Source organism: Micromys minutus (genome assembly GCF_963924665.1).
Source record: "Micromys minutus genome assembly, chromosome: 21".
NCBI lineage: Eukaryota > Metazoa > Chordata > Mammalia > Rodentia > Muridae > Micromys > Micromys minutus.
Window position 1 is genome coordinate 27,946,551 of NC_137956.1, and position 24,590 is coordinate 27,971,140.

The 24,590-nt window shown below is 42.3% G+C and overlaps 1 protein-coding gene and 1 pseudogene across 5 annotated transcripts in view; one reads left to right on the forward strand and one right to left on the reverse strand.

The window, feature by feature from the left end:
• Window positions 1-12,563: 12,563 nt before the first annotated feature.
• Window positions 12,564-24,590, forward strand: part of TFDP2 (transcription factor Dp-2) — a 121,285-nt gene continuing 109,258 nt past the window's right edge. For all 4 annotated transcript variants that reach the window (XM_080934933.1, XM_080934925.1, XM_080934928.1 and 1 more), the window contains exons 1-2: window positions 12,564-12,825; window positions 18,682-18,739. The gene's annotated coding sequence lies outside the window, so the exon portion shown is untranslated. The remainder of the gene's footprint in view (window positions 12,826-18,681; window positions 18,740-24,590) is intronic.
• On the reverse strand, window positions 17,633-18,084 carry LOC308434598 (large ribosomal subunit protein eL24-like; annotated as a pseudogene). The gene has a single exon. The product of its transcript is annotated as a large ribosomal subunit protein eL24-like (transcript).

Below are 24,590 nucleotides of genomic sequence, written 5' to 3' on the forward strand. Positions count from 1 at the left end.
ACAGCCTCCATCATAGTAATACAGAGTGTAAAAGGTTTGGAAATGCTTTTGTTAGAGTCGTATTTGTTTACTACAGCAAATCAGATCTTAGGTATCTTTTTCTTTCTCTTCTACATTTTTACACAGCTTTGTGGCCACTGCAGGGTTTCCTCCTCAATCATGTGAAAGCTGCCCCGTGGGAATGCTGTGGAATGTTTTTCTCGGTTCTGCTGATAGGTATGGTTTCCTAGGGAGTAATGCTGTCCCTTTGTATCAGGAGAGACTAAGCTGTGATATTAACTACTGGAGGGCTGTTTGCCATTCCTTCCCTACCCTCTTCCTAACCAACAGCTGCGGAATGCAGGATAAATGCCCTTCAGATACTGTGAAAAGTAACTCATGTCTCATCTGAATTGAAACATCAGCGACTTTTTCTTCTGTGGCTCTGGAAGCTAATCTTTTGCTTTTTGGCATTTCTCACCATATTTTAATGACAGGGCTTAGTGATTCTTGTAATAGTTAAGTAAAATCAGAAATATGTCATTTGCTTTTGAGGTTGTAGGAACAGTTTGTTAATCAAAAACAGTTGAGGAGCATTGTCCCTTCATCTGCCTTTTGCAAATAATTTTTAGTGTGCTAATATTTCTTAGCGTATTTTATTTTCCCATTATAGACCTTCAGGCATTTTAAGAGGTCTCCAGCAAACTCAGTAAGGACAGTGTTCCTGTGTAGCCTGTCTTACAATGATACTAACTGCATTATCTATGACTTACTGATCTTCAAATCTCTTGTATTTATCAGTGGTGTGGTTTCTCAGGGTCAGCATTGGTCTTTGTTTTGTTTTTGTGACAGGGTCTCAGTGTAGCACTGGCTGTCTTGGAACTCACTATGTAGACCAGGTTGTCTCCACACTCATAGCTCTGCCTGCCTCTGCCTCCTGAGTTCTGGAGTTAACAGCCTGTGCTGACACATCTTGCAACATGGATATTTTGAACTGGATCTGACTTTGCTTTGGGATGCTATGCTGGACACAGTGGGATGCTCGGCAGTATCCCTGACCTCCACTGTTCAGCATTCCCGTGGGTGTTACAGCCCCGAATGCCTGCCAACATTGACCATCCTGGGAGGCAAAAAAAAAATCATTGTCATTTGAGAATGTCATTGATGGAGGCTGTTAGAATAAAAAAAAAAAAAAAAAAAAAGAGGATTTGGTGAATATAGTACCATTTCCAGTATCCTATGCATTGTTTTCTCCTAGGAAATGAATTCTTAACAGTGAAAAAGTAGGTAGCATCCTAAAGTTCAGTTTGTTTTGCTCGGTAATGAAGAAAATGTTTTGGTTGTTTGGGTCTCTTACCCATGACCTCTGAAGATGGATTAAACCTACAGCCTTGTGCTTGATAGTGAACTATTCTATTACTGAGCTACATCCCAGCCTAAAGTCTCTTCTAGTACTTAATATACCTCAGCTCTACTCCTGTGTGTTCGCAGTTAGTGGCCATTGGCCCCACGATATGACAGCTCTATTCTGTAGATCATCTGTTCCTACCCTGGTCCTTCTGAGGCAGGGTCTTACTCTGTAGCCCAGGTTGGGCTGGACCTCATGGCAGTGTTCCTGCCTCAACCTCCTGGGTGCTGAGACTACAGGCATGAATCACCAAGTCTGACTTTGCTTCAGTTTTAGCTCTGAACAAGGGAAGGACCAGTGTCCCAAACCTTCACTAGATTTATGCTTCCTGAAACCAAAGCCATGTTTGCACCCCGCAAGAACTTAACACCGTGCCTTCCTGCCCATGGATGGATTTTTACTTCACAAATATCTTCCATCTTACATTTATTGATAGTATCTTACACTTGTCTAAAAGGAAGATATTTACAGCTAGAGGCATGTTGTTTATTGTAAAAAAGTCACATGTCTGGATGTCCAAATATATTTCTGCACAGACACACATAAGTATAGTAGCTTTCTTTTTACTGGCCTGGGAATTCACCCTAGAGTCTGGTGCATGCTAAACATGCACAGTTACTTTTAGCATTTTAAAGTGTACTTGAAACTTTCATCCACAGGCTTTATGTATTAGACTGCAGCTAACTAGCCTTGTATTTAAAGAGTGCCCAACACTCTGGTGCTATAGAAGAAACCTCAGAAATAGCCCCTTAAATAATCAAAACACCTACACTGGGGACCAGTTGTGTGTGTGTGTGTGTGTGTGTGTGTGTTCTATTGTTTTGTCTTTTAGTTTTTTTGGGGTTTTTTTTTTGTTTTTGTTTTTGTTTTTGTTTTGAGACGGTGTCTCACTATGTAGTTCTGACTATCCTGGAACTAGAGATCTGCCTGCCTCTGCCTCCCAAGTTCCGCTATTAAAGGTCTATCAGAGCCACAGTGCCTGGATTTGTGGACTGGTTATCACTGTTAAATAGTACAGCTCAAGAGGATGGCAAGACTTTTTCAGTTCTTTGAGGAGAAATAATTGCTATGCCCGAGTCTTCCAACTTTGAGTCTACAGTCACCCCCAAAATAGTCTAAAGAAGGTTCTAGTCAACTTGGAGGATTCTGAATCCCTTTAGGAAGTTTAGATTGTGTTTTTTTCAAGTAGGGATAAGAAGTTTCAGATGTACCCTTGAACCTTTAAGATTCGGAATTGGATAATTCTGAAGTACTGTTATTCTGTTCTTACAGCCTCTCTGCCCTTTGCTTTTTCCCCTATATCTAGATCACTATTGGGATAGTGTAGGAAAAACTACTGTGGGATCTCAAATGGTTCATCGATGGGCGGTATGGTGCTTGTGGGGTGTGCACACAGGTGGTGGTGGTGTGGTGCTTGTGGGGTGTGCACACAGGTGGTGGTGGTGTGTTGCTTGTGGGGTGTGCACACAGGTGGTGGTGGTGTGTTGCTTGTGGGGTGTGCACACAGGTGGTGGTGCTGTGGTGCTTGTGGGGTGTGCACAGCCCTAGGTTTGATCCCCAGAGGTGCAAAATGGAAAAAGAAGATAAAGAGCCTCCACACAGAGTACCTGCTCCATTTTGTTTCTGCCCTCCGTCCATGTGTGAGCGGTCCAGTCTCTCCATGTTCTTTCGCCAGCATTTGGTGATGTCGAATATTATTTCATGTGCTTTTTGCCGTCTGCTTGGCATCATCTTTTAAGTCTCTGTTCACGTCTTTGTCAGTTTGCCAATCGGATTGTTTACTAAATGAGCCCTATCTTCTAATAAAGTTTTAAACATAATATCAGACTTCAGAAGTCACTAAATAGGATTTTTCAACTCATTTAAGGCAAAATTATACAGCATCTTGAACACTGTCTTACAGTGTGCCTAGTAGAAGGGCTTTTTACTCCTGTGCTCGCTACACAGTGCGGGGCTCACACTGTGAAAAAACAAAAACAAGGTGACTTTACTTAAAGTGTCCTGTGGTGTGTCCGGGACACATACTTTATATATATAAAACAATCATTATGTTTCTAACTCTGTGCAATGGTATGATTTTATATAAAGGTTCAGAATGATTTTGTGAAAAATTAATTAGCAAAGATGTAGATTTGAATTCTCATGTATCAGTAAATTTATAGCCTTATTTCTCTGTTACTATGAATGTTGGTTTTATGAAATAGTTATTGAGACTGTCATAAACCCTTTTATAGATCTTTAATAAAATTAAAGATGAAATTAGCAATAGAAATGCTTTTCATATGCATATTTTTTTAAAAAAACATTTTTTCTGTATTTGTTTTGTTGTTGGTTTCTTCAAGACAGGGTGTCTCTGTGTAGCCCTGGCTGTCCTGAAACTTGTTCTGTAGACCAGGCTGGCCTCAAACTCAAAGTGATCTGCCTGCCTCTGCCTCCTGAGTGCTGGAATCAAAAATGTGTACCACCACCCCATGGCCTGTGTATGCCATCCTATCATCATCATCATCATTTCTTAAACTTTTTATTGATTCCTTGTGAGTTTCACCTCATGCACCCCAGACTGGCTCATCTCATCATCATATCTACCCTTCACCCTTGCAACCTCCCCCTCGTAAGACACATAAAAATAACAGCAGAAATCAAAGCATGAAAAAAAAAGCCTCATCATGGTGGAAACTGGAGCATGTCACAGAGTGTCCCACAGTCTAACCCCCTGTCCACACGTCTTCACTTGCTCATCAGTCTGGCCTGAGATCTCTGGTGTCTGTGACATCAATATTGTCTCCTCACTGAAACTTCTCCTGGTTATCCTGTTGCTGCCTTGGGCCATGGAGATCCTGTAACCCTGGAGGGGCCCCTTCACACGTACCCACTGTTAGCAAAAGATATGGATTTGGGGGTGGGTCAAATCAGAGCCCTGAATCTAGGTGTGTGTAGCAGCCCAGCTGGTCAGTGTGCAGGCTCTCCCCGATCTTCACCACCAGGGGGAGCCCTCTAGCACTGCCTGGCTCGGCTACCCAGTGCCGCCATCTGCAGGAGGTGGAGTCAGTTCTCCCTGTCCCATTTCCCTGGAGCAGGCAGGCTCACCAGCATCCATTACGTTGTAAGACATTCTGAAGTAGCATAAATCTCCTCAAACCTATCCTTAAATATTTGAGTAACCTCAAATCTCCTAAGTAGCTGAGGGTAACCTTGAACTCACTCTCATCTCTACCTCTTTTGTTGCTACTTCATAACTGTAATCTTGTGTATCACAGTGTAAGCATCTCTATTTTCTGATGGTCAAGGCCCATGGGACATTTGGATAATGATGAGCACAGAGATCTTTAAGGAAAGGAAGAGATACTGTGTTTTCGAAGTGATAGTCTTCTGAGGAGGAGGACGGAGAGACAGAGCCATTATGCAGATAAGAAGAGGTTATCTGGAACTGGTTTATCTAGAATTCTCTAGATCAGGTTGGCTTGTGAGCATGCCTTAAGGATTTATTTTTATTTATGTGTTTGCAATATGTGTTCAAGGAAGATGCCCTTTGAAGCTACAAGAGGTCATGAATCCTAGATCCCTGGGAGCTGGAATTACAGTTGTGAACATCACTATGTGGGTGCTAGGAACATAACTCAGGTCATCTTCAAGAACAGAAAGCGCTCCTAACCTCTGAGCCATCTCTACTATTCCACATGTCAAGTATGGATGTAATCTCATTAGCTGCTGGGTGTACCTGCTGCCTTGATTTCCCCAAAATGATGCTTTGTAACTTGGAATTGTGAACAAAATAAACCTTTTCAAAACCTGTCAGCAACAGGAATTGAAACTACAACATATTCCATGTAGAATCATCTCCCATCATGACATTCATTATTGATGATGCACTTTGATGATTTAATATGTATGTATAGACTGGGCATGGTAGGGTACACCTTTAACCCCAACAGTCATGAGACAAAGGCAGACAGATCTCTGACTTTGAAGCCAGCCTGGTCTACATGGTAATTTCCAGAACAGCTAGAGCTTTATCTCAAAAAACAAAACAATAAAAAGTGTGTGTGTGTGTGTGTGTGTGTGTGTATACCTAGTATATGTGAGTTCTTAGGTTTAATTCCCAGTATCAACACACACACACACACACACACACACACACACACACACACACACACAGATTAAATTTAAAATTGTATCTCAGATCTCAAGAATAAAATTCTATATTTTAATAAAGTTCCTTGGTGTTATGTTTACACAGGTTGATGTCAAGGTGATCCATGATTAGACAGTAGAAAGTGTGGTGGGATAAAGTTTTTGTAGGGCAGGAGAGAAGAGGAAGGAGGAAAATCAAAGGAGCCAGAGGAAGAGGTAGAAGGGGAAGGAGCTGGAAGCCAACATGGCAGCGGATGTAAGCATTCTCTGCACATAAATACAGGTTATTATGAGTATTTTGGTGTGTTCATTAATGTGGTGACTTAATTGAGTTCAAAAGAAAGCGTAGTGGCGGGACGCACAAACCCCGCGGCAGAATCGGGGTAACCACCCACCAAGGGAAAGTGAGTGAAAACAAGCTGGGACGGTCGTGGACCACCAGGGTCAGAAACAGCCAGGACGGGCAGAGGGGACCGCCTGGGTCAAAGGAAGCTGGGGTCTGCGTGGGACTCACGGCTCTGCACACCGCACGGCTTCGTGGCTCGCAGACCGCACGCTCTGCAGGAGTGGACCGCTCCGGAACCTGGTGCTGCTTTTTTTTTTTTTTTTTTTTTTTTTTAGCCACAGCATATTTAGATTGTATTTTATTAATTTATTTAAGACAGAATCTTAAATATTCAATTCACGACTTTGATCTGCCTCCCAAGTGCTGGGATTACCGGTGTGCTACTGTGTGTGGTAGAGCTCCTATAGTAAGATGAGCATTGGCAAACAGTCCCCAGGAGATCAAGGCTCAGTAGACTCCAGCAGTGACTATTTTAGCAACATCCTTGGATTGACTTTTTCTAGCTATTTCCCGCTCCTGTTCTTTGTAGCTATATCCCCAAATAAACCGCCAGAATGTAATAACTTATGACAAGCTGGGCCCAGTGGCACACACCTTCAATCCCAGCGCTTGGGATGTACAGACTGGCAGGTCTTTGAGCAGCTCTTTGATAGAAGAAGCCTAGCTTTGACTACTTACATAAAGGTGTTCCGGACAGCCATGGTTACATTGTGACACTTTGCCTCAAAAGAAAAACCTTGTTTTTATAGGAGACTGGGGGAGATGACTCATTATGGTAAAGTGCTTGCCATGTAAGCATGAGCCCTACTCGAGTTCTATCTCTAGTCACCTTGTGAAAAATGCTGGGTGAGGCTGCAGACAGCTATGCGTCAGGAAGTGGGCCCAGACGGGTGGTTCCCAGCGCTGTGCAAGCTCCAGGCTCAGCGAGAGAGTTGTCTTAAAAAATAAGATAGAAAAACACATCCAGTGTTGCCCTCTGGCCTGCACAGGTACATATAGAGGAACGTGCCTGCTCACATGTGCGTTGTACCACACACACTAAATTCTTTTTAAAAAGATTTTTTCTTTTTTTCTTTTTTGGTCACCCTGTTTGCAGAAGACAAACTTAGATCTCTGCACTGCAAGAGACATGTACAAAGGAATTCAGAGCATTAAAATATGAGGGAAAGGAGGTAAAATAAATAACCCAGAATGTTCATCAGCAAGAATATTTATACACATTTTTATTTATTTGCTTTTTGAGACAGAGATTCATGTAATCCCAGGCTAGACTTGAGTTCTTCAAGTAGCTGAGACAGAAGCCAGAGGATGCAGAGTTCCAGGTCAGCCTGGGTTACAGAATGAGATCAGATAAATAAAAAACTAGGTAGGAAATTAAAAACTTGCTTTCCAGGCTGGATGGTTAAGAGCACTGACTGCTCTTCCAGAGGTCCTGAGTTCAAATTCCAACAACCACATGGTGGCTCACAACCATTTGTAATGGGGTCTGATGCCCTCTTCTGGTGTGTCTGAGGACAGGGACAGTGTACTCACATACATTAAATAAATTAAATAAATAAATAAAGAACATGCTTTGAAGAGTAACTGAAATTGGTTTACTGCCCTAATTTCCAGCTTCCAGAAATGAGCAACGGTGAGGCTGCATTTCAAATTGGAGGCTTCCATTCTAACCTGCACTGTTACAGTGACTGAATAATCTGTGCATACTAAGATTACAGCTGCCAGACAACCCTCGGGTGGACATTCCATTAGTGTGTTTTTCCTTTCTTCAGTCATTGGATGGACTGGGCATAGAAGAGAATGCTTTAAACAAGACAACAACAACAACAACAGCAAGATCTTTTTTGGAATTGTTCTGACAGCAGATTTTCTATGTAATTAGAAAGGTGTCAAAATGAGTGTTTCTGCTCACAGTGTGTTTGGTTGAGTGAGGTGACAACAGCTTCCCTTTGTGTGCTTGTAGGAAACGTGGAATCGGGTCATACCATAGAACACAAAGTTTAATGAGAACTCCCTGGGCGAGTCCTAGGACATTAAAGTCAGAGGAGACCAGGAAGCCATATGTAACCCACATCACATGAAATTTCTTGACTTTAATAGGCCTGCAATTTTCATAGCCCCATTCCCACTGATGATTCTGAAGCCCACATACTTACAAAAAAAGTTCCCTCCTCCTCTTCCTCCTCCTTTTCCTCTTTCTCGTCTTCCTCTGGTTTTTCTAGACAGGGTTTCTCTGAGTACCCCTGACTGTCTTGGAACTTACTCTGTAGTTCAAGGGTGGCCTGGAACTTACAGAAATCCACCTGCCTCTGCCTCAGGAGTGGCGGGAGGAAGGTTGACTTGTAAAAGTTTACCTATTTATTATTACTCTATGTGAGTCTCTGGACTTGTTTGTGCTATGGTGTGTACGTGCAGGTCAGAGGACAGGAGTTCTTTGTTCTTTCCTCCCACCGTGATTTAACTTTTCATCAGGCTGCCTGGTGTGTGTGGCAAGAGCCTTATCCATTGTCCTGGCTAGTTTTGTGTCAACTTGGCCCAGCTAGAGTCACTTGAAAGGAAGAAACCTCCCTTGAGGAAACACTTCCATAAGATCCAGCTGTAGGACATTTTCTTAGTTAGTGATTGATGGAGGAGGGTCCAGTCTATTGTGGGTGGGGTCATCTGTGGGATGATGGCTCTGGGTTCTGTAAGAAAGCAGGCTTAGCAAGCTATGTGGAGAAAGCAGGTAGACAGCACCCCTCCATGGTCTCTGCAGCAGCTCTTGCTTCCAGGTTCCTGACCTGATTTCCTTCAATGAATGATACACTACAATGTAGAAGTGTAAGCGAAAGAAACTCTTCCTCCCCAAGCTGCTCTTTGGTCATGGTGTTTTATCACAGCAATAGAAACCTTGACTAAGACATCCATGTAGCATCTCACCGGCTCTGTGCTTATTTTTGAGACTTTTTTTTTTCTTTTTTTAAATTGGAGCTGCCTTGAACTCATTATGTAATAGAAGCTTTGAATGGCTGATTCTCCTGTCTCTGCTTCACTAGTACAGCAGAAACCACCAGGCCTGACCATGGTTGGTTTTATCTGTATATGTCCCCATCTGACTGAACCCAGGGTCTTGTATGTTATAGGTAAATGCTCTCTCTGTGAGGTACATGCCCAGTTGTTTTTTTTTTTTAAATATCAGTTTAAAGCTGTTTCTAAACCTCTAAGGTTGTTTTTAAATTCACTCTGTACACCATGTTAGCTTTGAACTCACAATTCTCCAGTCTCAGTCTTCTGTGTGTACCTAGGGTAACAGCTGTGCACTACCGGGCCTTGTTCATTTTACTTTGCTTCTCTTTTTGAATATGCTTACTGTATTTTGTATTCGGCTAGCTGCTGTATATTATCAATGATGGCACTGAAAAGGAATTGCTCTGACTCTGAAGGCACTTAGAGCCCAATACAGATCCAAGTGAATTATTGCACCTTTAATACATGCTAGTAAGGCAGATGAAATTTTATAGGGAAAGAGCTGGAGGTGGTCAGACAAGAGACTCCTTTTCAGAGTAAGTTAAGTTTAGCAGATAAAATACACAATTAACCTGGCGAGCTGAGGGATTGTTGTAAGCTCATGAGATACCACTTAACAGCTTTGGAGACATTTGTGCTTGTGTTTCCGATCTGTGTACAGTGTTTGGCACACAGTAAGTGCCTAATAAGTGCTGAGTCAGTAAATATACCATCAAAGTTCAGACATCTATTCTCTGGCATTGGAGATGATAAAGACTTAATTTCTTTTTCAGAGGAAACAGGATCCCTTAATGGGGGGATGAGAAGGGAAACAGAAAGCTCTTTGTGCACATTGCTAAATTGAAACTATGAGTGGGAATGAAAAATTGATTTACATGAATTTTCATCCCTAGAGCAACTCAATTTATTCCGTACCAGAGAACTTTCAGTATCTGGCTTCAAACCCAAGCTGTTCTTCCTTGTTCTGAATGTTTGGCCTGCTGTGAAACCAGTGTTTACTTGTCTTCTACAGCATAGCCTCATTAGGTCATGGAAATTCACAGCCAGATCAAACTAGTGTATGGAAAATCTGAAGCCTTCTACTGTGTGCTTTACTCTGGGGCCTTGGAAGATACTGTGGAATGTGGACTTTTAAGTGATCTCTCTCAAAGGCAGTGCTAAAGAGTGACAAGGGGCTTTGTACTGCACACTAACTGTGTGCACTGCATGTCTCATGCTAACTCTCACAAGAGCACACCAAACCATGCAGTAACTTCATATTGTTCACCTTAGAGGTTTTTTTCTTCCTTTTTCTCCTTCTCCCTCTCCAGAGCCTTTCCCTCTCCGTCTCCCTCTCCTTTTTCCTCCTCCTCCTCCTCCTCTTCTTCTTCTTCCTCTTTGCTTTTTGAGACATGATTCTTAACGCATATTCAATATGTAGACCATGCTATGACCTCAGAGAGATCTACATGCCTGTGCTTCCCAAGTACTGGAACTAAAGGCATGTATCACTGTGACTGGTTCAAATTAACATTGTTTTCAAGTTTTTAGTTTACAGAGAAGTTAAGGAAATATGTCAAGATGGATTAGAGGGTAAGGCCATTTGTTGCCAAACCTGAAAACGTTATGTTGGTCCCCAAGACCCCCATGGTAGAAGACAAGAACCAGTTCCTGCAAGTTGTCCTTTGATCTCCACACTTCTGCATCCCCTCTATTCTAGCTGGACATGTGTTTACTTGTCAGATAACGTGATTCTGGGCATTCCTTTTTCCACATTAGCCTAGACATTTAATGTGTCTGCTTCTCTTGTGGCTATACATGTTGAGGTACTTCATAACTTTACTGTATTGAAGTACAGATTTATTTCTGTCATGCTGATTTTTTTAAAATCTTTAATGCCAGAATTGTTAATTTGTTTTGAGATGGAGTTTCTCTGTGTAGCCTTGGCTGTCTGGAACCCACTTTGTAGACGAGGCTGGCCTGCGGTATCTGCCTACCTCCGCTTCCCAAGTGCTGGGACTAAAGGTGTGTACCACCATTACCTAGCACAGTAAATATTTACTAAATAAGTTGAATACATACTTTAACAAAATTTCTTGTAGAAATTAAATAAATCAGTCACTTGGGTGGAATTTTGGGAAGATTTTACCATAACTATTGTGCAGAAATAGATTTCAAATCTTCCAAAGAGAAAGCCAAAGGTGTTTGCTCCCTCGACTCCCTCATCTCTTTATGGATTTATTCTGTCTGTCTGTCTTTGTTTCTACCTATGTACATCAACATTTTTTTGAGAAAGGATCTCATTGTTATCTATCCATCTATCTTTTTTTTTTTTTTTTTTTGAGAAAGGGTCTCATGCAGACCCGATTGGTATAAATTCCTCACTCTGCCTCCCAGAAGCATGTGCTGACACTCTGGGCTGGTATTTATATCAATAGCAGAGTTGTTACAACCTCCCACAGTTATTTTCCCTTATCACACTACTGACATTCTGGGCTTACTTTGTTTTTATAACCCAAACCAATTTGAAATGTACTAGTTTTGTTGTTGGGGCCCATTTTTATGAAACACACCATATGTAAGTCAGGCTGGCACCAACTGGCTTTGTAGCTGAGGATGGCCTTGAACTTCTGTTTTTGCCTCCACCTACTGAATCCTGGGATAACTTGATTTATTTTTATTTTTTAGCATTTTTTAAGGATCATATTTCTCACTTCATTGGAACGTAAACCCAGTAATGCCAAGAATTTTTGACTCTTTTGTACACATATCCTTAGCATCACAAATAGTATTTGGCTCATAGAGCTATGAAGAAAGTAAAATGAAAAAGATCAAAGTATCATTTTAAAGTCGGATTCTCTTATCTTACTTACAAACTTCCACAGTAGCTATAGCTCATACAAGATCCACGCACTTGAAAGGGCAAAACACTTTTTTTTTTTTTTTTTTTTTGGAAGAGCTAGAGCAGAGTCTAAGTGTCTAAATCCGGCAGGCTCAGAACTCACTATGTTGATTAGGCTGGCCTCAGACTCAGAGATTCGCTAGTGTCTGCCTCCGGAGTGCTGGGATTATGAGCTACTAAGCCAACCTGAATTACTTAATAAATGGCCGAGTATTGAAGAATGTGTGCCTCCAACTTTTTCTGTTCAACTTCGATGTGACTGAGGGCATCTGGCTTTAATTTATAGCTACACTTTCCCAGGAATTGAAGCCTGATCACTTCCTCAGTGGTCCACATGTGGCCTCAGGGTCACTGTTATCCCTCTGTCTTCCTGGAGTCCATCAAAGGTCCATGGCCGAGATGTAAGGACCCTAGTTCCGGTCTTAAGAGATGGGATGCAACAGAGAACCACACTCCAGAGCCGGAGAAGCGAGGTGGTGGGCGGAGGTGAGGTGAGGGGCTGAAGTGGTGGAGGGGGAAGGGCAGGCTGCCCCGCAGCCCTCTAGGTGGCAGGGGACCAGCCGCAGGCAGAGTCTCAGGGCGGCCCCTAGCGGAGAGCGGCTTTGGAGGTCAAAGGGCCAGAGCAAGCTCCCGCAAACCCGCCGCCCACCTCTGCCTCTCGCCCTGGTGGCGAGCCTGGGGGCGGGTTTTGTTTACTCCCTACACGCACCGCGGCCCGACCAATCGGCGGGGAGCGTCGGCGCGCGTCACTCCACCCGAGGGCCAATCGGCGCGCACCGTCCTGCTCCGCCGCCAAAGCGAGCGCGGGGGAAGCGGCGCCGCGGCCGTGTCGCTGAGGGCGGACGGCGTCGGGCGCGCTGGGCTGTGCGGCCGTCGCCTCCTGGCACGCGGGGCGCGCCTTGACCCTTCCTGCACTGCAGGCTTCCGACGCGCGCGAAGACCGCGGCTGCGCGGGCGTGAGCTCGCTCCGACCGGACCTGGCCCAGCCTGAGGAGGGGCGGCTAGCGAAGAAGCTTCTCCCCGGGAGTGGGCCGAGGGCTGTGTGGACCGCCGGCTCCTCTGCACCGAGCTGCGGTAAGGTCCGGGAAAGGGCGCGGGCCTGCAAGCCAGGGGCCTTTGGACCGGGCGTGGCCCCCGCTGGCCGGCCCTCCCTGCCCTGTCGCGGGAGTCGCAGCTTGTCCTCAGGGTTTCTCTGCAGCCTAGCCAAGCAACCCCCGAATACCTGAGGAGGCTCCCGAGCCCCGCAAGCTCGCCATCACCAGGGATCAGGAAGGGCAAGGGGATGACTTCGGCTTCTCACTCAGGTCTTCCGACTTTCCCTCCTCGCTCCGTGTTCCACAAGCCTCCGGTCTGTTTCTGCGGGGTGCTTTTAAGAGTTCCAAAGCTCTCCCTACCTGGAAGACCCCCGGGTTCCCCAAGAGAACTTTTCCTTTCAAGTAGAGGTTACTTTCTCGGCACGAGTTCTTGGAGGAATTCTGCACAAGGCCATGGTTGCTGTGCACAGAGCAGCGGGAAAGTGTCTGGGCTCCCGCCGAGAGATGGCACAGTGAAGTGCGTGGACACTCACTCGCCGGTGTTCGGGTGCTTTGTGTGGACTCAGTTTATAAATCTGTGGACCAGATCTGCCTCTGCGAGGAGGGGGAGGGTGTTGGGAGAGGGAAAAGGTCTAATCTCCAGAATGCACTTGAAACAAAGCTCACTTCTACTAAATGCATAACTTAGCCCCGGATTCTGGATGAGATTCTGAACCCCATGTTGTTTCACCTTTTCGGTTGAAATAGTTACCAGGCTTGTAGCCTGGCCTGGCAAAATGTTTACTTAGCATTCCTAAAGCCTTTGATTCCCAATGCTGCAACACCAGAAATTCCACAACCAGAAACAGTAACAGGTTCATTCTTTTTCAATAGCAGTTATTGAAAGTGCCTTTGAGTCTTTGAATACTTCTGTCTTTCCTCCTTCCATCTCAAGGGGCTCCAACCCCTTATCCTGCCTCCCCTGGGTCAGTGGTTCTCAACCTTCCTATGACTGGACACCAACCATAAAAGCATTTCGTTGCTACTTCCTAACTGATTTTGCTACAGTTAAAAATTGCAATGTAAATATTTAGGTTTTTTCCGATGGGCTTAGGCAAGAATGACCCCCTCTAGAGGGGTAATGACCCACAGGTTAGAAGACCCCTCTCTACAGAGTCAGCTGCTGTGTTCCATTTGACTTAGAAATTTTCTGGGTCATTTGTTCTCTGTTCTTGTAATGGTTTGAAATCCTCATAACTAGGCAGTATGGTTTAAGTTATTTGTCTCTTTTTCAGTGTGGCAGAATTCGTTGTTGAGTATAAAAGGTTTATTTTGCATTTTGCCCTTTGCAGTCACTGGTTATCTTGGGATTTACTAAAGCTTTGCCACTATCCCATTGCTAGATCTAATGTCCATTCTCAAATTGCATCAGGAATAAAGTCGACAGCCAGACCCCAGGTTCTGTCAGGCTTGTGCACTGGCTCTGGGCGGACTTAGTTTTAGAACATCTTGTGCCTGGAACTAGCTTAGAGTTATGGCAGACTTGGTGTCTGTAGCACAGTGCTGGCATGTGGTTGCAGATTCAGGAATGCAGCACTTAACATTTGTTAAGGAAGTCCCAAGACCTACTAAACTCTTCAGTTGCCTTAATTACAGGCTGTTTATTTAAGGAAGTAAAGGAGTCTTAATTATTCATATTACTATTTTGTGACTGTAATTCCCTGCTCTCTACCCTTGTGAATGTGTAGTCCTTGGCATGTGTAAGTTTTACCCTGGCAGCCAAAATTCTTTACTGAGCTCTGAGCTCCCAGTACAGCTTGAGGGCTGGGGCATAGCTCAGTGGCAGGTACTTACCTAAACCCTACATTGGATCCCCAGCACCGAAGGTATGAAATAGCTCTAACAAAACTTCACCTTGAAACAGGCTGTGCATGCCTTTCTTCGTCTTTTACTTGGTTTGTGTCATGATGGATCTCAGAAGAAACTAGGCTATTAAAGATTTTTAAAGGTGATTAAATATAAATTGGGGCTGGCATAAGTGGTGGGTTCTGTGGGTAAAGGTGCTTGTCACCAAGCCTTTGGACCTTACCTCTGTCTCAGGGACCCACAGGGTGGATGGTGAGAACTCATCCTGTGTTTTCCTCTAAACAATCCACCTCAAAGCCTCCCAAAAAAACTACACATACTTGCTTTCTAATACTTTATTCCTTTCTATCTGAACCTGTGATAACAGGACTTTTAAGGATTCCTGAAGGCTAATGAACCCTTAGAAATGGTTTGCAAGGCAACTTTTATTTTTACACTTTTGAGAGTTTATTTTCATAGTTTCTGAGACAAAATTATTTGAATAACTTTGTGCCTGCATTTTGAGACAGGTTTTTGCTATATATTCCAGGCTAGCCTCAAATTTGCAGCAACTCTCAAGTTTAAGCCCTACCCCTACCCCCGGTTGCTAGGATTGCAGGCATGTACCACCACAGGACAGATTTTAATCAGTTGTTTCTTTCTTTCCTTTTTGAAGATCTATTTATTTATTTATCAAATACACTGTAACTGTCTTCAGACATACCAGAAAAGGGCATCAGATCTTATTACAAAAGGTGGTGAGCCACCACATGGCTGCTGGGAATTGAACTCAGGACCTCTGGAAGAGCAGTCAGTGCTCTTAACCACTGAGCCATCTCTCCAGCCCCAAGTTGTTTCTTTTTACTGAGCTGGAAGTTGTATTTTCATGGTTTGTTCTTATTTCAGATATTTCAAGATACTTATAATCTATTGTTTCTCCTCTTCCTTTTCCTTCTCTTTTGTGGGCTTTGCTGGATAGCCCAGGCTGGCCTTTTACCCACTAGGTAGTTCAGACTGCCCCTAAGCTCACAGCAATTTACTTAACCGACTCAGCCTGCTGAGTGCTTGGATTACATGTGTGCATTTGAAACCCGGCAGTTCTTCTCATTTCCGCCAAAATATTCCCCCGATTTCCCCAAGACAGGGTCTCATTATGTAGCTCTGGCTGTCCTGGAACTCTATGTAAACCAGGCTGGCCTCGAACTCCCAGAGCTCTGCCTGCTCTGCCTCCTGAATGCTAGGATTTTAGGCATGTGCCACAACATATGGCTGACAAAATATTTTTCATCATTAAACTTTTCTAAAGAATTTTTTTGTCACTTTTTTTATCTGAAACACTTCACAGGGCCAGTGACTTATTTATGGGTTATACTATTCTGTTCTAGTATGAATGTGCATGTGCAGATACCATTATCTGTGAACGTGTACACACTCGGGGGTAGAGGTCAAAGCCCTTTCTCCAGGACGCTCCACCCTGTCTACTTGAGACAGTCTCTTATAGAACCATGAGCTCATTGATGGGCGAGACTGGCTGGCTTGCCAGGTTTGCACCTCTTTCTTTTCCCCTGTTCTCCTTCCCCAGGGTTATGGATAGGAGCCTATTCCTGGCTTTACATTGGTTTTTAAAACAATAGGACTGTTTCTTTGGCAGTCACATCCTGCTAATTCATAACCATAGAAATTAAACTTTTGTTTGTTTGGGATAGGGCCTCACATTATAGCACAGGCTGATCTAGAACTTACTATGTAGCTGATGTAAACTTTTACAAGTCCTCTTGCCTGAGTCTTATGAGTTTTGACACTATAGGCTTAAGTGCCTGGGGCAGAAATTAAGATTTTAAATTCTTACTAGGAAGATAAGTCCTGGAGCTGGCTTTTTTGTTTTTAAATACTGGCTGTATAATAAACCTCAGTTTCTTTGTCTGTAAAATGGGATTACTTTACTCCATCCCAAAGGATTTAAGCTCTATTTTAAGAAATAGAGGAGGGCTTTTATTTTTTAGATTTATTTTATTTTATATGAGTACACTGTAGCTGTCTTTCAGACACACCAGACTAGGACATCTGGTCCCATTACAGATGGTTGTGATCCGCCATGTCGTTGCTGGGAATTGAACTCTGGACCTCTGGAAGAGCAGTCAGTTCTCTTAACCACTGAGCCATCTCTCCAGCCTGAAAGAGGGCTATTAAATGATGGCTGTAAACACTCAAGTATGGGTCAGCACTTCTCAATAGAGAACCAACTAAATAGGGTCTTGCTATTTTCTTCAAACTCAGGTTTTTGTTTTTGTTTTTTGTTGTTGTTTGTTTGTTTGTTGGATGAAATTACAGGTACGGTCCACCATGCCTGGTTCTGCCCTCTTTAAATTTGATGACATGTGTGTTTATGTGTGAGTGTGCCTATGTGTGGGCACCTGCAGTGGCTAGACGGGGGCATCAGATCATCAGCTCTGTGGTTCCAGGCAGTTGTGAGCCTGCAGGGGCACAGGATGCTGAGCTGTTTGGTCCTCTGCAAGAACAGAAACCACTGCTGAAAGGTGGAGAGAGTCTCTCCACCCGTGAACTTGTACTTAAATGTATATTGTTAAGCAGGCTTAAAAATTTAAAGAAATGCATATATACATACATGTAGCTCCCAGAAAGGGTTTCTCTGTGCAGCTTTGTCTAGACCAGGCTGCCCTCAAAATCACAGAGATCTGCTTGTCTTTGTCTCCCCAGTGCTGGGATCAAAGGTATGCACCACCACTGCTGACTGTCATATACATTAATTTTAAAGACTCACTTGTAGTTTTTACATTGTGTGTGAGTGTGTCTGTGTTTGAGTGCAGCTGTTAAAGAAAGCCAGAGGTGTCAGACTCCTGGAGCTGGAGTTAGAGAAGGTTGTGAGTGTTGGGGATTGAACTTGGGTCCTCTGTAAGAGTAGTAAATGCTTTTAATCACTGAGCCATTGCTCAATCCCAAGCCTTTTTTTTTTTTTTTTTGAGTTAAAGACAGATCTTTATTTTAAACTCTGATCTACCAATTTAGCATTTCCCACCAGCTCTGGGAGCAGAGACCTTGACAGGCTTCACAATCTTTTGTTTAGGTGCTGCCTTTGTGGGGGCCTTGGCAGCAGCCATTGCTGTCTTCTTTGATGCCTGCTTAGCCTTTTTTGCTTCCTTGGCATCCCTTATGGCCTGCTCTCGCTGAGCTTTCCTAACTTCTGGTTTCTGATTCCTCTTGGCCTTTATATCAGCAAGAGATGCACCAGTGATGGCTCGCTGGAACGTGACTGCACGGCGAGTTCTTTTCTTTTGAATTTCTTCCGACTGTCCTTTCTTGTGTTTTCTTCTGTAGAGGACAGTTCAGTTTATCTGCCGAGGATTCCTTTTGGAAAGGCATGCAGACTCAAATTTTGCATTAAGAAACTGGAAAACTTCCCTGTCGTTCCTGGATAGATCTTGTAACTGCTATAACTGCACAGCTCGACCTTCATGGTGATAGATGTCGGCCTGCTGGGAGAAAGATGGCAAAGAGTACAGATTTCTTTTTTAACAAAATATTTAAGATCGATTTTTCTATTGCTACATTATAGGTCTGTTAGAAATTAAATTGGTGAAAGCCCAAGATAAAGAATATTATGAAATGACATGAAATATAAAAACTGGAAAAAGCACTGTCAGGATGGTTCAGGTAAAGGCTTTGCCACATGAGATTGATGGTAATTCCCAGATCCATGTGAAGGTGAAAGGAGAACTAACTCCACACAGGTGCTGGGGCATGTGTGCTTCCCCCAAGATAAGACAGGCTGTATCAATGTAAAAGCTATTGGAAGAAAAGAAAAAAACTCTGATTTCAAAGGGATGATAAAAATACAATAGCAATCATAATGGCCATGTCTGTAACTAGTCTCAATACTTTATAAAGTTGTGACTAATGCTGCTGTTACCAACAGGGATATGAGTGTGTGTAGTAAGTTAAATATGTAACCATGAAAACGGTGTGTTTAAAAACAAGAGGTTGTATATGTCTCTGTTGTAAAAATGGAAAATATTACATAAAAAGCTTTTTTTCTGTCTGCACTTTATTCTAGGTTTCTACTGAAATAAGCATTTTGACAAACTGCTGAAGAGAAAGCCTTGATAGACTAGGTATGTATGTGTTTGTATACCTATATCTATTTATGTAAATATACATACATGCTCATAAACATGGGCATATAATGAAGTCACTGTACAAAGAAGAATATGAAGCTTGTTTTCCCACTGTCCGGGACACTGAAGTATGAGTTATGTCAGCCTGGGATTCATAGCAATTTTGAGGCTAAAAGTTAGACTGGGTGACGTAGTAAGACCTTGTTTCTAAATACATATATACATACATACATACACATACATACACACATACATACATACATACATACATACATACATAAGAATGAATTTAACCCATTGTTTTGGGTGAAAACATTTCCTAAATTTTTTGGTCTATATGTGTTCATGTGTATGTGCCCATGTAGGTGCTGGTCCATGTGTGTGCACACATGAATGTAGAAGCCAGAGGTGAGTGTCAGGTGTCTTCCTCAGTCATTTTTCAGTTTATTTTTTGAGCCAGTTTCTTACTGAACCAAGAACTCACTGACTTGACTAGACTGTCTGTCCATCAAGCCCTGAGACTGGCTTCCTGGTGCTGGTCTTATATGCACATGCATCTGGCCCTCATGTGGGCTCAGACTCACATGTTTACATGGTAAGCACTTTTCTGGTTGAGCCTCTCACAGCTTTCAGTTTGTACTTCTATTACAGTAAGGAGAGAGGACTTTTTGGCTTGACATCTAGTTATTAGGATTCCTACAGGCATACATAGTATTGGTTCCTCCCTGCCACTCTGACCCCATTATTGTTATACTGGTAGCCACTTGGATGAATTTATAATAATCTGTATCAGTTTCAAATAACCAATTTATTTTTAGTGAAGTACTTATGTGTAAAATCGGAAGCCTTCTTTCTCCTTTCCTTTCTTCCTTCTTTCTCTCTCTCTTTTAAAAGGTTTATTTATTTATTTCATATATGTGACTACACTGTCACTGTCTTCAGACACACCAGAAGAGGTCATCAGATCCTATTACAGATGGTTGTAACCACCATATGGTTGCTGGGAATTGAACTCAGGACCTCTGGAAGAGCAGTCAGTGCTCTTAACCAATGAACTCTCTCACTATCCCTTTCTCTTTCCTTTCATTTTTCTTTTTCCTTGCTTTCTTCCTTCTTTTTGCTTTCTCTCCCCCACCCCAGACAGGGTCTCACTGTATAGCCCCAGCTGGCCTGGAACTTCCCATATAGAACAGGCTGGCCTGGAACACAGGATCTGCCCACCTCTTCCTCCTGAGTGCTAGGATTATAGGAGTGAGTCACCAGACCCAGCTCTAGTTCATACATTGTAACATCTACTCTTAATTACTTTTTTATTGTTGTGATGGAATATCTGACAAGACTAATTTAAAGAAGAAATGGTTTATTTTATTTTTTAAAAGATTTATTTTATTCTTATGTGTATGTGTGTACTTGTGTTTCTGCCTTGTGAATGTGGATACCTGTGGAGGCCAGAAAGGAGTGTCGGCTCTCCTGGAGCTGGAGTTATGGGAGTTATGAGCCACTTGATGTGGGTGCTAAGTGCTTATCTTACTCTGGAAGAACAGCAGTCCTCTTAAGCACTGAGGCATTCTTCCAGCTCCAGGAAGGGTTTATTTTGGCTTTACTATTTGAGGCACAGTCTGTTGTGGTGGAGAAGTCACTGCGGTGAGAGCTTAAAGCACACAGTATCACCACAGTGTGTAGTTTGTACTATCTAGGTCTGATTAGTTTTGTGATGATGTTTGTTTAACAGACTCACCTAACAGTACAGTTCTCCTCAGAAGTCTTTGTTTAGCTATATATAACTTTGTAACCACCAAGAGTGTAATGGTTAATTTTTTTATTTACATATTTTTAATTTTCAAAAAATGTCATGTTTGAGTGTCTGTATATAGGTATGTACACAAGGGAGCAGGTGACAGTGGCGGCCAGAAGATGATGGATACCCTGAAATTGGGGTTATAGGAAATTGTGAATGGCTGGTGTGGGTATTGGGAATTAAACTGAGGTGTTTTGGAAGAGTAGCCCTTAATGACTGAGCTGTCTCTTCAGCTCATGGTGGTTAATCTTGATCACCAACTCTGTCAGATTAAGAAGGACCTAGGAGGGTTGGGGAGGTGGCTCAGCAGTTAAGAGCAATGATTGCTCTTCCAGAGTTCCTGAGTTCGATAACAATCACAACCATCTGTAATGGGATCTGATGCCCTCTTCTTGTGTGTCTGAGGACAGCTACAGTGTATTATATATAATAAATAAATTTAAAAAAAGAAGAAAAAAGTACCTAGGAGGAACTGTAGTAATAGCTCTGAGGTTGAGTGTTCATGTTTTATTAGAGGACCAGAGTTGAGCCCCTAGCACCCTCACCAGGCAGTTCTCAAAGGACTGTAACTCCAGAAACTCCAAGAGCTCCAGTGCCCCACCTCTGACCTCTGTGGGCACCTGCAGACATACACACACTGAAACAGAGCTGTTCAACTAACGGCAAGCAGGAGGCAGAACAAGAGAGTGCTGGAAGTAGCTTTTCCCTATAGATTTATCTTCTAAAACTAGTAACCACCCACAGAGCTGATGAATGTTTACATATACTCATCTCTCTTTTATTTTTGTGGTCTTCTGTCTTGGATTTGCTTTGAATTTTGAGTATTTTCTGTTCTGGAAGCACATATTGTAGAAAAATGTTTGCAATCTAGGCTGGCCTTGAGCCGGATAAATAGATGAGACTGGCATTGACTTCCTGATTGTCCTGCTTCTGTCTTCTGAGCCCTGGAATTGCATATGTGTGTCACCTTGCCTGGCTTTTGGAAGAACTGAAGGTCTGTTGAAAGACAATTAGTTTTTTTGTTTTTTTATGAGAGACTTTAATGTCATTCAGGCACTTTACAGCTGCAAAAAAATTTATCCTACTGTCCATTATTCTAAATGCTGGGATTACAGCTGTACACCACTACACTTGACTGTGAAACTCAGCTTTTGAAAATTTTTATTTCCCCTGAGTTAAAATTAAAAAAAGACTTGGAGACATGACAATAGAAACTAAAGAAAATTTAAAAAATTATCAGATCCTACCACAAAAGCCTATTCAAACAAAACTGGAAAATTGGGATGAAATATACAATTTTCTAGACAGATACCAGGTACCAAAGCTAAATCAGGATCAGAAAAACCATTTAAATAGTCCCATAACTCTTAAAATAGAAGCAGTCATTAAAAGTCTCCCAGGACCAGAGGGGTTTAGCGCAGAATTATATCAGGCCTTTCAAAAAAAAAAAGACCTAATACCAATACTCTTCAAACTATTTCACAAAATAGAAATAGAAGGAACAATACCAGTTTGTTTTTTGAAGCCACAATTACACTTATACCTAAACCGCACAAAGACCCTACAAAGAAAGAGAACTTCAGATCAATTTTCCTAATGAATATCAATATAAAAATACTCAATAAAATTCTCTTGAACTAAATCCATGAACGTATCAAAATGATCATTCACCATGATCAAGTAGGCTTCATCCCTGGGATGCAGGGATGGTTTAATATACAGAAATCCATCATTATAATCTACTGTATAAACAAACTCAAAGAAAAAAAAAACACATGGTCATTTCATTAGATGCTGAGAAAGCATTTGGCAAAATTCAACACCTCTTCATGATAAAAGTTTTGGAAAGGTCAGGAATTCAAGGTCCATACCTAAACATAGTACAAACAATATGCAGCAAACTAGTAGCCAACATCAAACTAAATGGAGAGAAACTTGAAGCAATCCCACTGAAATCAGGGACTAGATAAGGCTGCCCACTCTCACTACCCACTCAATATAGTACTTGAAGTCCTAGCCAGAGCAATTAGACAACAAAAAGAGGTCAAAGGGATACAAATTGGAAAGGAAGAAGTCAAAGCATCACATTTGCAGATGATATGATATTTAAGTGACCCCCAAAATTTCACCAGAGAACTCCTACAGCTGGACAACTTTAGCAAAGTGGCTGGATATAAAATTAACTCAAACAAATCAGTAGCCTTCCTCTACTCAAAGGATAAACAGGCTGAGAAAGAAATTAGGGAAAAGACACCATTTACAATAGTCACAAATAATATAAAATACCTTGGTGTGACTCTAACTAAGCAAGTAAAAGATCTGTATGACAAGAACTTCAGGTCTCTGAAGAAATCAAAGAAGATCTCAGAATATGAAAGATCTTCCATGCTCATGGATTGGCAGGATTAACATAGTAAAATGGACATCTTTCTGAAAGCAGTCTACAGACTCAGTGCAATCCCCATCAAGATTCTGACTCAAATTTTCATGGAGTTAGAAAGAACAATTTCCAGATTCATTTGGAATAACAAAACTCCCAGGATAGTGAAAACTTACCTCAACAATAAAGAACTTCTGGGGGAATCACCATTCCTGATTTTAAGCTGTATTACAGAGCGATTGAGATAAAACTGCATAGCACTGATACAGAGACAGGCAGATAGATCAGTGGAATAGAATTGAAGACCCAGAAATGAACCCACATACCTATGGTCACTTGATCTTTGACAAAGTAGCTAAAACCATCCAGTGAAAAAAAAGGCAACATTTTCAACAAGTGGTGCTGGTGTTCAACTGGTGGTCAGCGTATAGAAGAATGCAAATTGATCCATTCTTATCTTCATGTACAAAGCTCAAGTCCAAGTGGATCAAGGACCTCCACATAAAACCAGATACACTGAAACTAATAGAACAGAACACCAATGGCTTATGCTCAAAGATCAAGAATTGACAAATGGGACCTCAGGAAATTGCAGAGCTTCTGTAAGGCAAAGGGCACTGTCAATAGGACAGATTGGGAAAATATCTTTACCAATCCTACATCTGATAGAGGGCTAGTATCTAATATATACAAAGAACTCAAGAAGTTAGACTCCAGAGAACCAAATAACCTCATTAAAACACGGGGGTACAGAGCTAAACAAAGAATTCTCAACTGTGGAATATTGAATGGCCAAAAAGTACCTAAAGAAACGTTTGACGTCCTTAGCAGGGAAATGGAAACCAAAACAACCCTGAGATCCTACCTTACACCACTCAGGCTAAGATCAAAAACTCAGTTGACAGCAGATGCTGGCGAGGATGTGGAGAAAGAGGAACACTCCTCCATTGTTGGTGGGGTTGTAAGCTGGTACAACCACTCTGCAAATCAGTCTGGTGGTTCCTCAGAAAACTGGACATAATACTACCTGAGGACCCAGTTATACCACTCCTGGGCATATACCTGAAAGGTGCTCCCATATATAACAAGGACACATATTTCACCATGCTCATAGCAGCTTTATTTATAATAGCCAGAAGTGGAAAGAACCCAGATGTTCTTCAGCAGAGGAATAATACAGAAAATGTGATACAGTGGAGAACTACTTGGCTGTTTTTTTTTTTGTGTGTAGGGGGATGGTTTTTTTAAAGATTTTTTTTTTTTTAATGTATGTGAGTACACTGTTAATGTCATCAGACTCACCAGAAGAGGGTGTTAGGTCCCTTTACAGATGGTTGTGAGCCACCATGTGGTTGCTGGGAATTGAACTCTGGACTGCTGGAAGAGCTCCTAACCACTAAGCCATCTTTCCAGCCCTACTCGGCTGTTAAAAACAATGACTTCATGAAATTCTTAGAAAATATCATCTTGAGTGAGGTAACCCAGTTAACAAAAGAACACTTATGGTATGTACTCACTGATTAGTATATATTAACCCAAAAGTTCGGAATATCCAAGAAATAATTCACAGACTACATGAAGCTCAAGAAGAAGGAAGACCAAACTGGATGCTTCAGTCCTTCTTAGAAGAAGGAACAAAATACTCACAGAACAAAATACAAGGACAAAGA